Consider the following 15,734-nt stretch of genomic DNA (forward strand, 5'->3'; position numbering starts at 1 on the left):
GATTCCCTGTGTCTCACTTCACCCTCCTTTCCTGCGCCTGCCTCATTCACTTACACTGTCTCCTCACGCCACCATGAAGTAGTGAGAATGCATTCTGTCTTTTCTCTCTGCATCACCAGTGTCAAGCACAGTCATATGGAATAAGCTCCCCTCAAAATGTTTGATGGATGAATAACTAGGTAGAGGAATGAATTAATTAAACCTTCTGTGCAAGTACCATTTTTATAAGATAGCGTCTGAATGTGAGCTGCTATTCTCTGCAGTTCAATAAGCATAAATATTTGTTATAGATTTGGCACTGTGCTAGGTACTGGAGATGTGAAGTTGAGTTAGATACAGTTCTTGACATTCGATTACCACCCAGTGAGCAAGATGGGCTGTATTAGTTAGGGTTCTCTAGAGAAACAGAGCCAACAGGATAGACAGATTGATAGGTAGATAGGGATTTATTTTAAGGAATTGTCTCGTGCAACTTTGGGGGAAGGCAAGTCAAAATTTGCAGAGATCAACAGGCTAGACACTCAGAGAAGAACTGATGTTGCAGTTCTAGTCTGAAGACAGACTGGAGGCAGAGTTCCCTCTTCCTTAGGGGACCTCAGATTTTTTTCTTTCTTTTTTTCTTTTTTTCTTTTTAAGGCCTTCAACTGTTTAGCTGAAGCTCACCATCATTATGGAGAGTAATCTGCTTTGCTTAGTCTGCTGATTGAACTATTAGTCATATCTAAAAAATACCTTCACAGCCATTTCTAGACTGCTGTTGGCCTAACATCTGAGCACCATAGCCTAGCCAAGTTGACACATAAAAACTATCACACAGGCATATAGGCAGTTGATGATAACACAATGCCTACTATTGCATTTCTGCAAAGTAAACTAGGTCTTTCTTTTATGAGAAGTTCTCTATACACTTTGGCATTCCAAAGCTGACATTTGTGAACTGCTTTCTCTGTAAATGCCATGCACTCTACAGGATGCATTCATAAGTATGGCTTCCATCCCTACAACAATCTGTGATGTGGGTATTGTTCTTGCCTTTTACAAGTGAAAGAGGTCCAAGTAACATGCATGAGGTTCCACTGCTGATGTGTAGTGGAGCTGAGATTTGAGCCCAAGCCTCTGCACTACTCCAAGTTCAATAATCTTTTCTGTACATCATGATACTTTAAACAAACATATCTAGCTTGAAGCTTAACTTTTCCTAAAAGAAGCACGTCTTTAGCCAGGAATACTGTAGTATCACTAGATTTTGTAACAGGAATCATTTCCCCCCGCCCCCCCACCAATCCCCCCACACACATACACGCAAGGATGTGAATCAGTGCTCCCAGCTCATTTCCTATTGGCTCTGAAGCTGTGAGAGGACCATGACTGGCCACAATCTTATTGGGTCATGTTGAATCAATAAGCTGAAAAGGGAGCTTCCCAAATATCACTATTATGACTGAGTTTTTGTCACACACACTAAAAAATCATCTCCTTATATCCAAGCCAGGCACAGACCACATAGCCGCCAGTCTTTCTCAATAGACAAGACAGAATTGTTGACACCAGATTTACCTGTTAACTATCTGCTCAATATATGAAGAATATTCTGCTTTAAACTTGCCAAAATTAAGCAGGAAATGAACTGCAAATGAAAAATACATTGTCTCTGGAGCTCTAACTTTTAACAGGAAAGCAAAGACACATGATATGAATACATGAATACAGTAATTATTTATTAATAGCCTACTAGGCACCAAACAATGTTGGCCTTCCAAGGAAACAAAATGAGTAGAAATAATCTCATACCTCAAGGATGCACGGAATGGAGAAAAAGAGAAGAAGCGATATTTATTGAGTGGCTTTCATATGGCAGTCATTTTATCTCATTTAATCCTAACAATCCCATGAGATAGATAGCATCATCCCTTTATACAGATGGGGAAATTTAGTCTTTGCGAAATGGAGTGACTTGCCTGAGATCACACAACTGGTAAATACTGATAACTTAAACCGGATCTCTCTCTAAATCCAGAGCTCATGAACCTTCCACTGATCACACTGCAGAGAAGATAAAACAAATATATAAACCACTATAGCCAGCATGGACATATAACACCAAGAAGGGGTCAAGTAAAGTTTGAGGAATCTGGAGATGTTATTGGAAATGGTCTTTAGAAAGAACAGATGGTATTTTTCAGGCAGAGATGAGAAAGAGCATTTCAAAGGAGGGGAAAGAGCTGGAGCGAGACTTGGAGGGAGAAGTAGAAGGGGTTTGGAGGATAACAGTTGGAAAAGCTTTCTTGGCGTTTTAAAAGCAGGATGATCCTCCTAGAAGGAGTAACTAATATAGATTAGAGTAGAGCAGATTGGAACATAAGGAGACTGGGTGGGAGATCCTTGCAAGTGTCTTAGAGAGCACCTGCAGGAATGGAAGGAAAGACAGATTTGAGAGACATCACAGAAGAGGATTGTAGGTGATCCTGAACTGAATGATGGACCAGTGAGTTCAGACTGATGCAGAAGAATGAAACCAAATGCATTGTCAGAGTAGGTGACCAGATAAAAGTAATTCAGTAGAGGTCTCAATTAAGATGAAAGGCAAAGCAGAAAGAGGGAGGGAGGGAGGCAGAAAAGGAAGGGATTTCCAAATGTGCCGTCCTGAAAGTGGAGTCGATCTGAGTTGTGACCAAGCATAAGGTGTGGCCTCCTGGGGAGTGGCTGAGACAGAGCTCATCCAAATGGAAGACATCAGAAGATTACGAATCTGAAGTCACCAGGAAATCTGGCAGTGAATTACATGGAAAGGATATCAGTGCTGCAGAGACTGAAACCATGAAAGAATATGAGAAAAAAGTCTTCAGAATTAGAAGTAACTGGGCAGAGAAGGGCAGAAAGTCAAAAGTTTACATCAAACCAGAAAAAAATAAGTTGTCTACAAAATGGATGATGCATTATCCTGCAATCATAGTGAGGATTTCCATTGGAAAAATTAATAATAATAGTCAGAGTCTCACTTCTCCCTTCTTAGGGGAAAATGACATATTAGGCATATTCATACAGGGTATTGCATTTTTCGTATTTGCTAGCAAGGAATGTAAAGAGAGGCAACTGGTGCTATCAGATAACATTGAAATGCCTCACCTTCACATTTCCTCACCTGTCCTGTGACCCACCTAGCCTGCATAAACCCAGTGAAGAAGAGAAAGATCAAAGTTGAGCAAATTCTCTTCCATTTTTGTTGAGTCAATCACTTGCTATCACAGGAACAGGCATGCATGTTTAAGGACACCCTGCCCATCTGTATCTCTTGTGCTGTCAAGATGAATGGGCAAAGTGTTAGTTCATGTAATGTGCAAGAAGACATGCAGCCCGGGTGAATAACTTCTGATCAGCATGTAGTATAAGAGAAAAGTCTGTCCAGCATGGCATTGAGCTGCATTCCAGCCCCATGACATGGCATCAGATTTGGCAACTGGGTCAGCAATTGTGCTCCAGTTGTTGCTTCTATTATCTACAGGGTTTTGCAAGCCTGGAACTTCCACCCACCGAAAGCAGACTGCCGGAGCTTATCTGGCGTTTGTTAGTGCAGAGCTCATTGTGTTGTCATGCATTGTCTAGTTTAGGCTTGATTCTACTGTCACATAATCCAAGGGAAAATGAAGAGCTCTGTGGACTGATTTCCATTTAATTTCAATTTTTCTATTGTTAGTGCTCTGCCTGCTAGGGAATTCCAGAAAGTGTTGCTTCATAATTACAAGGTAGGTCATAGCAAAGAAATGAATGGTGTAGCTGTCAGTCATAAGGGAAGTCTGGGGAAAACAGCCCTGGTTGCTGGCAACTGACTAGATGCGTTTGCTTCGTGCTGACATTAGAATCTCATTTGGAAGCAACGTGAGAGGTCAGTGAGTCCAGCTGCTCTCTCAGAGCAGCAGCACTGGAATATGGTCTTTTTTTTTCTTGCTCTGTCACCCAGGCTAGAGTGCAGTGGCACAATCTCAGCTTACTGCAACCTTCACCTCCCAGGTTCCAGCAATTATCATGCCTCAGCCTCCTGAGTAGCTGGGACCACAGGTGTGTGCCACCATACCCAGCTAATTTTTGCATTTTTAGTAAAGATGGGGGTTTTGCCATGTTGGCCAGGCTAGTCTCGAACTCCTGGCCTGAAGTCATCCACCCAGCTCAGCCTCCCAAAGTGTTGGGATTACAGGCGTGAGCTACCGTGCCTGGCCCTGGAATATGGTCTTTTGGGCTCAGAGAGCTGGCTACCTCATGCTACATACAGTTGTATTACCAAGATGGCCTTGCATTTTCTCCCCATTGGGTTTAGTTTTCATAACTATATTAAGAGCTAATATTTAGTGAGTGCCCACTATGTGCCATGCACTGTGCTAGTTCTTTAAATACATTATCTCAAATAGTCCTCACAATAAACCAGTAAGGTAGGCGCTTTTATTTCCATTTTTCCAGATGGGATACAGAGTCAAGCCCCGTGGAGTCAGGATTTGAACACACGTCTGCAGTTCTGGAGGATAATAGAACCTATCTTGTCTTCACTCACGTTCCATGCTGGTCCCCAGGGCCCCAGTGCTGTACATTCCATGATGCAATCAAGATTCATTTGGAATTCTCTGAAGTGCTCCAGCAGGCCTTGTGCAACTCAAAGTTTCTGTCAACTCCTGTCTGGGGCTGACATAAATCTACAGCTTCTTTCACAATAATACTAGTAATAACAACAATGACAGGTTTTTCAATAATTTGCATATGTATTCTTGTATTTTATCCTTACAAAAGTCTTATAAAATGGGTAGAACAGATAGTTCACAGTTCAGTTTGCAAATAAGAAACCAAGACTCAGGTAAGTAATTTAAATTCTCTAAGTCACAGCTAATAAACTGTGGAATCCAGGAGTCAAACCCACATCTTCTAAGCTGAAGGCCAGTGGGTCTCAGAGTGTGGCAACTGAACCAGTAGCATCCAGGAATTTGTTTTAAATAAACATTCTCAGGGCCCAGTACATACCTAATAAATCTGAAATTCTGGGGGTGGGTCCAGCCATCCGTGTTGGAGCAAGCCCTCCAGGTGACGGTGGTGCACGCTCAAGCTTGGTCTAGGCCAGTGCTTCTTCCATTGCCTGGCGCGGCGTTCACTCTACCACCTCTAGGTCTGACCCTCTGCAATGAATGAAAAGAGAAAAAAGTGAACTGGTCTAACAGAATCTTTTGTATCTGAAGTTCAATTTCATCAGTGACTTCTTAAGATTATGCCTGAGGTTTTTGGTGTTGGGAAAAAAAAACACATCTCAGCCCCAATAGAGGAGGTTAATAAAGCCCATTGAACTTCATTTATTTTCTCACAGGGAACGCAAGGGTGACAATTCTCCAAAATAGGGATTGCATTTTTTCCTACTTACAAAAAATTTTATCTCAGCAACATCTCTTCTATGAAATACAACACCATCATAATCACAAATGGTTTTTTTAAGAGTTTTTTGTTTTGTTTTGTTTTGTTTTGAGATAGGATCTCGCTCTGACACGCAGGTTGGAGTGCAATGGTGTGGTCAGGGCTCATTGCAACCTCAACCTCCTGGGCTTAAGCACTCCTCCTGCCTCAGCCTCTCAAGTAGCTGGGACTACAGGTGTGTGCAACCAAACCTGGCTAATTTTTTATTTTTTTGTAGAGACGGAGTCTTGCTATGTTTCCCAGGCTGGTCTTGAACTCTTGCAGTCAAGCACTCCTCCCGCTTTGGCCTCCCAAAATGCTGGGATTACGGGCATGGGCCACCGTGCCTGGCTAGGAGTTTTATTTTTGATAGGATTTTGCCTATAACATTAAATAAAGAAAATATTTTCCAATGAACTGTTTATTAAAAATTAGCAATATTTATCTAAATATTAATCTCAGATAAGCATTTAATGACTAACGGAAATGGGGGGTGGGGGACCCAAGCAAATAGCCATCAAAATCAGTAGAAATAACACTTATTTAAAATAAATATTCATTAGGGAGAAAGTGCTGCACAGAACATAGGAACATTGTCTTTAAAGTCAAATGGCCCTGGGATCCAGCAAGGCTCTGCCACTTACTTGCTACCTATGGGACTCAGAGCAAGTCATCTATCTATCCTCAGCTGGATTTTATGCATCTGAAAAATGGAATCATAATTGAACCCACTCAAAGAGTCGTCCTGAGAATTAAATGAGCTCACATATGAAAAATACTTAAAACACAGTGACCTCTGCATAGTAAGGACTCAAAGACTGTTGGCAATTATTTTTGTGTTTTAAGTGACAAATATGTGCCATGTGCCTAGCAGATCAGAGGCCAGGGACAGAACAATGAATAGCACATGAACCTTGCCCTCTGATCCTTCAAGGCTCACTCTTTCACTCTATTCTACAAAGTCTGTTTCTGTTTTGGTTTATTTTTAATGTAGCACTTGGAACATATCCCGAATTTACATATAACCTGGCAGGGCTGTGCTGGCTACCAGTAAGATTTATTTTATAAGTACTTAAGATACCTTCAATGATAAGACACATTATTTCAGGTACTGTTCAAAAAGAAAAAAACCACTGCTAATCATAATTATAAGATGTCATTGATAATGAAATACTCCCTAATTTCAATTCAAGAAGCAGTAGAAAAAAATTTTGGTTTTAGAATTCATGCAATGTAGTATTTTCATTTCCCATCACTGCCTAGAACCCACAAAGAAACACTCTGCCTAGGCCATGTGTATATCTGTGTTAAGGGATGGAATGGGAAGTGGCTCACAAGAAGGATATTTCACAATAGATCAGAACTGGCTTTGAAGAAACTTTCTGAGTCAGAAAATAAATAAAACATCAATGGCAGATATCCTGCACCAAGAGGACAGTATGCTTCTGGAGCTGCTGGTACACTCTATAAAAATGACTGCAGTCAGGTCCAGTAAAAGTCCACTTATTTGGCTTCTACTCTTTGCCATTCATTGTTAGGTGGAGGGCTACCAGCAAAATCACATCTATTCTCTCTAGATATTCACATACTAGTAGGAGAGGTAGAAACATAAACAGAATGCGGAGGACGGTTTCAGTGTAGAAATGCGCAAAGTCTAGAAACAGTACAAGAAAAATTAGGCATTAGGGGAGGAGAGGGAGTAAGAAGTGTGGCTAAAAAAGGCTCCTTGAGAAGGCAATGCCTGAGCAGGTTTTGAAAGATAACTAAGAGCTGAACAAGCATTTGGTGAAAGCAACAACGCTAATAAAAAATTGTTGGTGTTATGTCTATTTCAGCTAATGTTGTTTTTCCACAACTGTAGCTTGGATGCCCTACCTCGGCTAATCAGGAGAGAGCTTGTGAAAGAGCTGTACAAATATCTTTCTGCCAGAACCAGTGAATCTGGAAGCTCATATGAAGTCACTCATTATTATGACACACACATACACATACACACACACACAGACACAAAACAAAATGAAAAAGAACCTGGCACAGACTTGGTACTTTTTGTTTTCATAGCTTTAAAAAAAAAACAAAACAAAAAACACGTCATTAGGATTGAGACTTAAAGAAAAGTTGAGATATCACATTTCTTTTCAATTCTTCATATTGAACTCTGCAAGAGAAATAAAGGGGCGGGGAACACATTGTAATAAGAAATAACACGCATCATGAAATTGTTAAACAAGGCTGGGCACGGTGGTTCACACCTGTAATCCCAGCACTTTGGGAGTCCAAGGCGGGCAGATCACCTGATGTCAGGAGTTCGAGACCAGCCTGGCCAAGATGGTGAAACCCTGTCTCTACTAAAAATACAAAAATTAGCCGGGCTTGGTGGTACGCGCCTGTAGTCCCAGCTACTCTGGAGGCTGAGGCAGGAGAATTGCTTGAACCCAGGAGGCGGAAGTTGCAGTGAGCCAAGACCACACCACTGCATTCCAGCCTGGGCGACAGAGTGAGACCCAGTCAAAAAAAAAAAAAAGAAAGAAAAGAAAAGAAAGAAAAAGAAGAAAAAGAACGGAAGCAAGCAAGCAAGCAAGCGAGCAAGAAAGGAAGAAAGAGAAATTGTTAGACAATACAAATAAATCAAATCAGGGGGATGGAGGAGCATGTGTGATTTTTCTCAAAGGAGGGGTTTTGCAAGGAATGGTCTATGTTAGCTTGTAAAGTATGTACAAAATCCATTTTTCTCTGGGCACTTGTCCAGTTCTGTCTCTTTTCCACTTCCAGTCAATGCTGATGGTGTGGTAAAGCTTTTTTTATTCAGAAAGAACTCTAGTCAACCTTGACACTTTTTTTTTTTTTTTGAGATGGAGTTTTGCTCTGTCACCCAGGCTGGACTGCAGTGGCGTGATCTCGGCTTGCTGGAAACTCTGCCTCCCAGGATCATGCCATTCTCCTGCCTCAGCCTCCTGAGTAGCTGGGACTACAGGCGTCCGTCACCCCGCCCGGCTAATTTTTTGTATTTTTAGTAGAGACGGGGTTTCACCGTGTTAGCCAGGATGGTCTCGATCTCCTGACCTCATGATCCGCCCGCCTTGGCCTCCCAAAGTGCTTGGATTACAGGCATGAGCCACCGCACCCGGCTGACACTTCTAAACTTAGCAATCCATTTCTTTGACCCTATCAGTTTGTTGTCACTTCCAACCTAGGGCCCCTCAAATGGCAGAAGTAAGTTGAACACAAATGTAGTGATGTTCCTTCCTTGTTTCATTTTATAGCTGTCATTCATCAAATTGCCTTCTTCCTACATCTGCCACCTACTATACACTCTCATTGACACTCTGAACAACACACCAGATAAAACCAGTTTGTTCACAGATCATATGCCAAGGCAAACATATACCAGGCAATTCAATTTTGGACTTTCTGGGATTTCAGGGAGAATTTATCCACAAAGAGTATATGCAGAACCCAGGTTCCCTGTGAAAAAAATTCTGAATAAGTTGCAAAATTCCCATGACACATTATAATTAGGGAGAGATAGACAAGAAGATAAGAGTATGGCTCCAATCAAGGACACTTCATCGCATATAAATGTTTGCACGGCAATCATGAGATCATGCATGCAAACAGCTAGCACAGGCCCTGCTATGTAAAACCATCAAAAGCTTAGTTTCCCCTGTGTGGGGCTATCTCAAAGGCATCCCACCCTAATCTGAGGTAACAAGTATTCTGGAAGAATCCAAAGCTGTGGAAGAGGAGAAACACAGAGGAAAGAGGAAGTTGTTTGATTTGTGTTGGTTTGTTTTTTATCAGAACCTGTTTCAGCATTCTTACAGGGAAAAGCCAAGCCTTACCATCTTCCTCATTATTAAACAAGCTTAGAAAGCCTGAAAAATCTGATTTTTTAGCAGACGTTGCTAGCATATACTGCGTATCAATGGAACTGAATGCTCAGGTTAGAGCATAAATAACTTTTGTACATAATTTATATGTTTCTATAAAGCAAAAGGAATTATGTTTTCATCAGAAGCTTTTCTCACATTATTGCCAAACTCCCTCTTTTTTCTGTCTGATGTAAGGTCACACTGTTGCACAACTGGGAACACTGGGTTAATAACGGGAGACAGAAAAGACAGGGAACCATGCATTTCAGTTTGTTCAAATACATTGGTAACTCATCTCTGTCTCCTCCACACTTCCTCCTGGCTCTATGGGTCATGGTAGAGGAACAATTACGTGGAAGAAATCAAATATGAATGACTGCTTTCCCCCTCCAGCTCTCTTCCCTACTTCCTCCTTGTGATGGGCTTATCACTTTTCCCTCCAGGGTTGTAAATAAAGGCTTCTGGGGTTCTCACAGCTGGAGAGAGAAGTAGTCCCCTCCTATCAGCCCTAACAAACTGTTTTTCAGCAAATCGTGATGAGAACATCGTTGTGATATAGAGCATCTAATTAATTTCTAACTAATATTAATATTTTGGCCTGGTGCAGTGGCTTGCACCTGTAATCTCAGCACTTTGAAAGGCCGAGGCACCACTTCGCCTATTCTGTTTGTTTTCTGTAACAAAAATTAAGCCCAGAGCACTTAAATGCTTCATTCAAAAACCACCCACAAGATAGTGGTGGAGGCACATATTGAGGTAAGAATCTTTCTATCACATCATGATACTCCTGAGTCAACCCCACGGATATGCTATATTGAGTCATGAAAATTTGACAATATATTTGGGATAATAGTCTGAGGATCTTATCCAACATAAATACAATTTGCCAACATTTTCACTTATATTCTAAAGCAACATGCTCACAACTAACAATTATGTCTTCATTTTATGCTTTTGTAATAAGGTAGTCTGTCTAGTCTACCTTATTACTAACTCTGGTGTTACCCTTTGTTGTCTAAACAAGTACCTAGGTTTAACTCATGGCAGTGTCTCTTCTCTGGATCTGTTCCTCTGGCTATGCCTCAGTTATCACAATGTCTTCCTAAGGCAGTTTCAATGGCCAGCAAAAGAGATGCTTGAGCACTAAGAAGAATACTTTCCAGTCCAATGAGAAACAAAAGTTCCCATGAATTCCCTTTGATAGTTACACATTCAATATTCACTCATTCATTCACTTACAAATTTCTTCTGAAGTCCCAGGCACTGGATTAAGTGCTGCAGAGGCCAATGCCTAATAAGATACTGTCCCTGGACTCATGGAGCCCATAATCTCATGAGGACAAAATGTGTAAACCCTGCGCTGTGGATATGGCCAGAGAAAGCAGTAAATAATCGAGGTGCTTTGGGGAGTGGAGAGGAAGGAGCCATGCCTGGGGAGGATGGGAAACAGCCTTATCTAAATATGCCAAATCCAAGCAGTCAAGACACCTAGGTTCTAAAATTTTTATAAGAACAATCTCATTTCCTCTGATGCAGAAGACACAGCCCAGCTGTGATCTAGTATCTGGGCATTCTGATCACAGGAGCAAAAGGTCAGGAGTCATTGCCTGATCACCAAACAGAACAGAAGGGTGGATCTCAGGACCTGGAGAGTGGAGATAGATGGTCAGAATTAGAGAGAATTGACCACAGAAAATCTATTTGAAAAGCAAGCCAGCCATCTGTAAGCCTCTTGAGAGAGAGTCAAACCACACAGTTTTGAAAACAGATTCTCAGCTGCTTGAGCAGGCAGGTGGATCAGCCTGGGCTAACTCTGGGAGATCTAATCAGTTGCAGGTGCATTTTGGGTGTTTTATGAGCATGTTAGTCATAGGGGTAAAGTGTCACTTTGCACAGTTGAGGTTGAGGCACAGAACTAGTACTTTCTCTTTACTGGAGTTGCTGCCGCACCTGAGCCAGTGTGAGCTCCCAGCCACGCATGGGCCTGGGAGATGTCCAAATTGAATCGCTGTTTTGCCTAAATCTCAGAGCTCTCCAACAACACTAGTTACCTCTCAGGGCTAGGACAAGGATGAGGCAAGAGAGGCACCGAGAATAAGATATAACTCAGGTTCCCACTCGGCACTGCCTTGAGCAAGACCAAGTTCTTCCTTAGATCCTGCCTCTTTCTCCAGAATGGCTTTCCAATTCTAGGAGGAGGAAGGGCTTCAACGATTCTCTGGCAGGCAGCACTTACTATAAAAGAGAAATGTGGGACAGGGAGGAGCCTGGTCGATTTCCCAAGGATCTCTGACCAAAAATTCCTGTTGAATTTTTACAAAGAGATGTTGGTCAGAGGATACAAAATTTCAGTTAGATAGGAGAAATGTTCAAGAGACCTATTGTGCAACTGATGACTATAGTCAATAACAATAGGTTGTGTTACTGAAAATTAGGAGAGTAGATTCTAAGTGTTCTCACCACATACACACACACACACGTGAGGTAATGCATGTGTTAATTAGCTCGATTTAGCCATTCCACAATGTATGCATATTTCAAAACAACGTTACACATGATAAATATATATAATTTTTGTCACTTAAAAAACTAGTTTAGAAAAATTTCTATTGGCAGAGTCTCAAAAGCAATGGTACTCATAGTGCCCAATCTCAAATTACTAATGGGGTTTTTTTTGTGATTTATTTTTTTAAAGAAAATAATCTCCTGTCTCCTTCCATGTGTCTCCTTCACTTCTCCCAGTCGAAAATGCATTTCTCAGCATCTCCCTTCTCTGCTCATTGAAAACAGATTCAAAATATAAGCCCCTGAGAAAAAATTTCTTATGTAAGGCATATTTTTAATTCTGTTATGGCTTAACCCTTGGTTGTAACACCAGAGCCCTGCTGAGAACTATCAGCTCTAATGTTTAAACACTATTTTAAGACTAATACATATGTATTACAATGTCCCCTGGGTTTCTCCTCTGAATGAGAGTTTAAGCCAACAATCATTTTTATAAACAGAGCAATAACCACGAAATACTCAACAAATTAAATACATGGCTTAAGTATCTAATCTGGAGAGAATGCATAGACATTACTATTTAGATAATATATCTTATTTTTTTATTATCCAATTTGCCTCAACTTCATTGTTTTCCTTTTTAAAAAAATAAGGCTAGTATTATCATAAACTGGTATCCATGGTTTCCTTTTCATTAAGTTCTCTTTTTCTCATTATCTTCACTCACCTTAAAAAAATCCGATTTGGGAAAGAGGAAGAAAATAAGCGGAAAAATGATTTACGAGGCAGGAGAGAGACATTTCCTCTACATGACACCATGGCTCCAAAAGCACTGGGCAGATTTTCCACAAAGGATAAGGAAAGAGCTAAACATGTTCTATTTCAAAAAATTACAGACAGATTATTGGATGCAGGATGGATTGCACCTCAGAAAGAGCACATCCCTCCGTCAACACACACTGGTCATAGAGTCTCATAAAACATTTTCAAATAGCTGAGGGCAAGCCCCGAGATGAGAAGTCCCTTCATGCTGGGTTTCCAGCCAGAGGTCACTTTGCCAGTGAGCTTGTATGCTGCTCAGCTGACGCAGGAGTTAAGTAAAAGCCTCCAGCAGCACAGAAATGTGGGTCTTTCCCTCAGTGATTCATCACTATCAGCAATCAGACAAACTGTCTCATAAGGTCTGAGCATAAATTACTTCATCTCCACCAATTTGGGTTTAAAGATCATTAAACTCTGAATGCACTTGGAAAACACCTTGTTCATTTGTTACTTACTATTAACTCTAGGATTTTTATATGGTTGACCACAAGAAGACAGCGATGATAAAATACTGCAATTACCCAACCATAACTTTAAGAGAAATCCTCTCATGTTTAGAATTCTGTATAATTCATTAATATTATCCATCAATATCTATGAATATAAGGAAACAGAGGCACTTACCCAAATGAGTAATTTTTTTTTAAAAGCCACCATCTACAATATCGTATTTCATTGAATCCTCACAAAAATTTTGTGACATATGGCTGAGACTTTAAATCCATTTTGCGATAAGAAACTGAGATCCAGAAGAGTTAGGGCACTTGCTTAACAGCACATCACTTGTTAGTAGCAGAGCTGGGATTTGCACCAGGGTTGTTCCAAATTCTAGTCCAGCTTCTTCCTAATATGCTAGGCTGTTTAACTCAGATGATGGCCAGGCTTACTAAGACCATTATGCTCAATAATTTTAAATAAATATAAGAATCTAGGTAGCAGACACGTTCTTCCTGTGCAGTTAGAAAAGTAACTTTGTCTTAGAAGCACTTATCCTTTTGAAAAGATGACCTCGTGAATTACGTCAATGTTGCGTCAATTGTGTAGGACTCATGGTCAGTAGGAGAGAAAACTGATACGTGAACAAACCTAGTCATGCTGGGCCTTCTCTATTTGTTTCCAGCTCTCGTTTCCATCCTTCCCACCTGCTCTGTGCTCTAGGAAGCTGACCTCTATTAAATGAATTCCTTCCTCACTCTCTGGGGTTTGGTTAAGACATGGAATGTCTTTGCAGGGGCCAGCGAGTGGGAGAGGAGGTTGGGTTGGACTATGTGCTTCCCCTCCCTGTTGCCTGCTGGTCCAAGAGTTGGCAGTCACTGCATTCTTCCCCTGAGACAGCAACTTGTCTTCACCTTCAGCTTGCTCCTGCTCTGACCCCTGCCTGTCTCCCTCCCTTTTGCCCCAGTAGCTCCATACTCCCTTTACACCTTCTGGCAAAGAAGAGCCTGAGACAAAGGCTTGGGTGCAGGTGATCTATTTGGGAACTCAGCTTAGAGAAGAGGAATGAGGGGCAGGAAGAATGAACAACAGGGAGGTTCAAAGCCAACAAGGATGAATTACTGAGTTGGCCACTGCTGTTGTCAATGGGTGCTTCATTCCTCAGAATCTTCTGCGGAATCTTATGAAATACACCTCAGACAGTCTGCTAGGGAGGAAGATGAGAAATGTGCACCAGTTGCCTTCCACCCCTCATTCTTTAAGAGAAGCGCAACCCCACTGACTCACCCACATTTTCAGGTTGCACATGCCGGAAGGCCAGGCAGGGTCCCATAGGCATCGGCATCCCAGAGTCAGGGAGGGCCTAGGGCAGGACCTGAAGGCACCATGGAGCAGGCAGTTGGCAGCAGCCCTGACAGTACAGCTCTGACAAGGGGAAGGGCAGCAGGATTGGGGAAAATGGAGCCCTGCCACTGTTGCTGGGGAAGGCTTCACTGCCCCTAGTTTGTTTGACTTTTTACTTAACTCTGATGCTCATGGAAACAGTTCCTTCTTTAAACTCTCCTTGAGTTCCCCATTGGATGGGATATCTATTTCGTGTTAAATCCTGCCTGCTTTACTAGCATTCTGTATCTTTTCAACTATTCCTTCAAGACTCTTCCTCTCTTTTCCTCATTATTCTCTATCCCCAAACAATAACACCTCATGGTTTTATGCTTCCCTCTTTACCAGGTTGGGGACTGTCTCCCGAGAATTCATGTTCTTTCCAGGAACTCAGAATGTTATCTTATTTGAAAATAGAGTTATTGCAGATGCAACTAGTTAAGATGAGGTCATCCTGGAGTAGGATGAGCCTTTAATAAAACCAGTGTCCTTATAAGAAGAGAAGAGACACAGAGACAGAGACACATGGAAAACAGCTGGTGAAGACAAAGGCAGAGACTGGAGAGCAGCCTCTACAATCCAAGGAAAACCAAAGATTGCCAGCAATTCCCAGAAGCAACTCCCAGAAGCTAGAACAAAGGCATAGAACAGACTCTTTCAAAATGTCCAGAAGGAACCAATCCTCCTACATCTTGATTTCAGACTTCTGGCCTCTAGAACTATGAAAGAATAAATGTCTGTTGTTTTAAGCCACCCAGTTTGCGGTCATTGGTTATGACAGCCCTGGGAACCACGTACACCTCCCCATCAAGGCCCTCCTTCCAAGTCTCACGGGAGCCTGACAAAGACCCATGTTTCATTTTCTCTCAATCCATCAAAACTTACCTGTCATGGGTTTATCCTTCAGAGTCACAGCCTTTGCCAGGTGACAGTGGGTGAATAGACTGTCCTTGCTAATGCTTTAAGCAGCTAACTTGATGACTAGCAACACAATGTATCTCTTTCCCTTCCAAAAACTGAACTCTAAGAAAACAACAACGACAATGTATCTCTTCCGGCTAAACTCTGCTTAAGGAGGCTCTTTAAGAACCCTTAATGGCCAGGTAATGGAGAGTGATTTGGGCAGCTCCTCAGAGCACACCCTGCAGGCCACCTGCTGTCCTTACATTCTTAGCTTGAATGAGGGGCTCAGCCAGGGTGGAGTCATGCTGGAAATCTAAATGCCTGCCCACCTGTTAGATATCCCAGCAGGAACTACACAGGAACCAGGACTGCTGCAATGCAACCCATGGA

The 15,734-nt window shown here is 41.8% G+C and overlaps 1 long non-coding RNA gene across 1 annotated transcript; it reads right to left on the bottom strand.

Moving 5' to 3' along the window:
* Nucleotides 1-4,728: 4,728 nt before the first annotated feature.
* LOC100935972 (uncharacterized) lies at nt 4,729-12,824 on the bottom strand. The gene is made up of 2 exons (XR_008525885.2): nt 12,529-12,824; nt 4,729-5,156 (listed from the first exon to the last, which is right to left on the bottom strand). It is a non-coding gene; the product is annotated as an uncharacterized LOC100935972 (long non-coding RNA).
* Between the last annotated feature and the right edge of the window lie 2,910 nt (nt 12,825-15,734).

The sequence above is a fragment of the Pongo abelii genome, chromosome 5 (genome assembly GCF_028885655.2).
Source record: "Pongo abelii isolate AG06213 chromosome 5, NHGRI_mPonAbe1-v2.0_pri, whole genome shotgun sequence".
NCBI lineage: Eukaryota > Metazoa > Chordata > Mammalia > Primates > Hominidae > Pongo > Pongo abelii.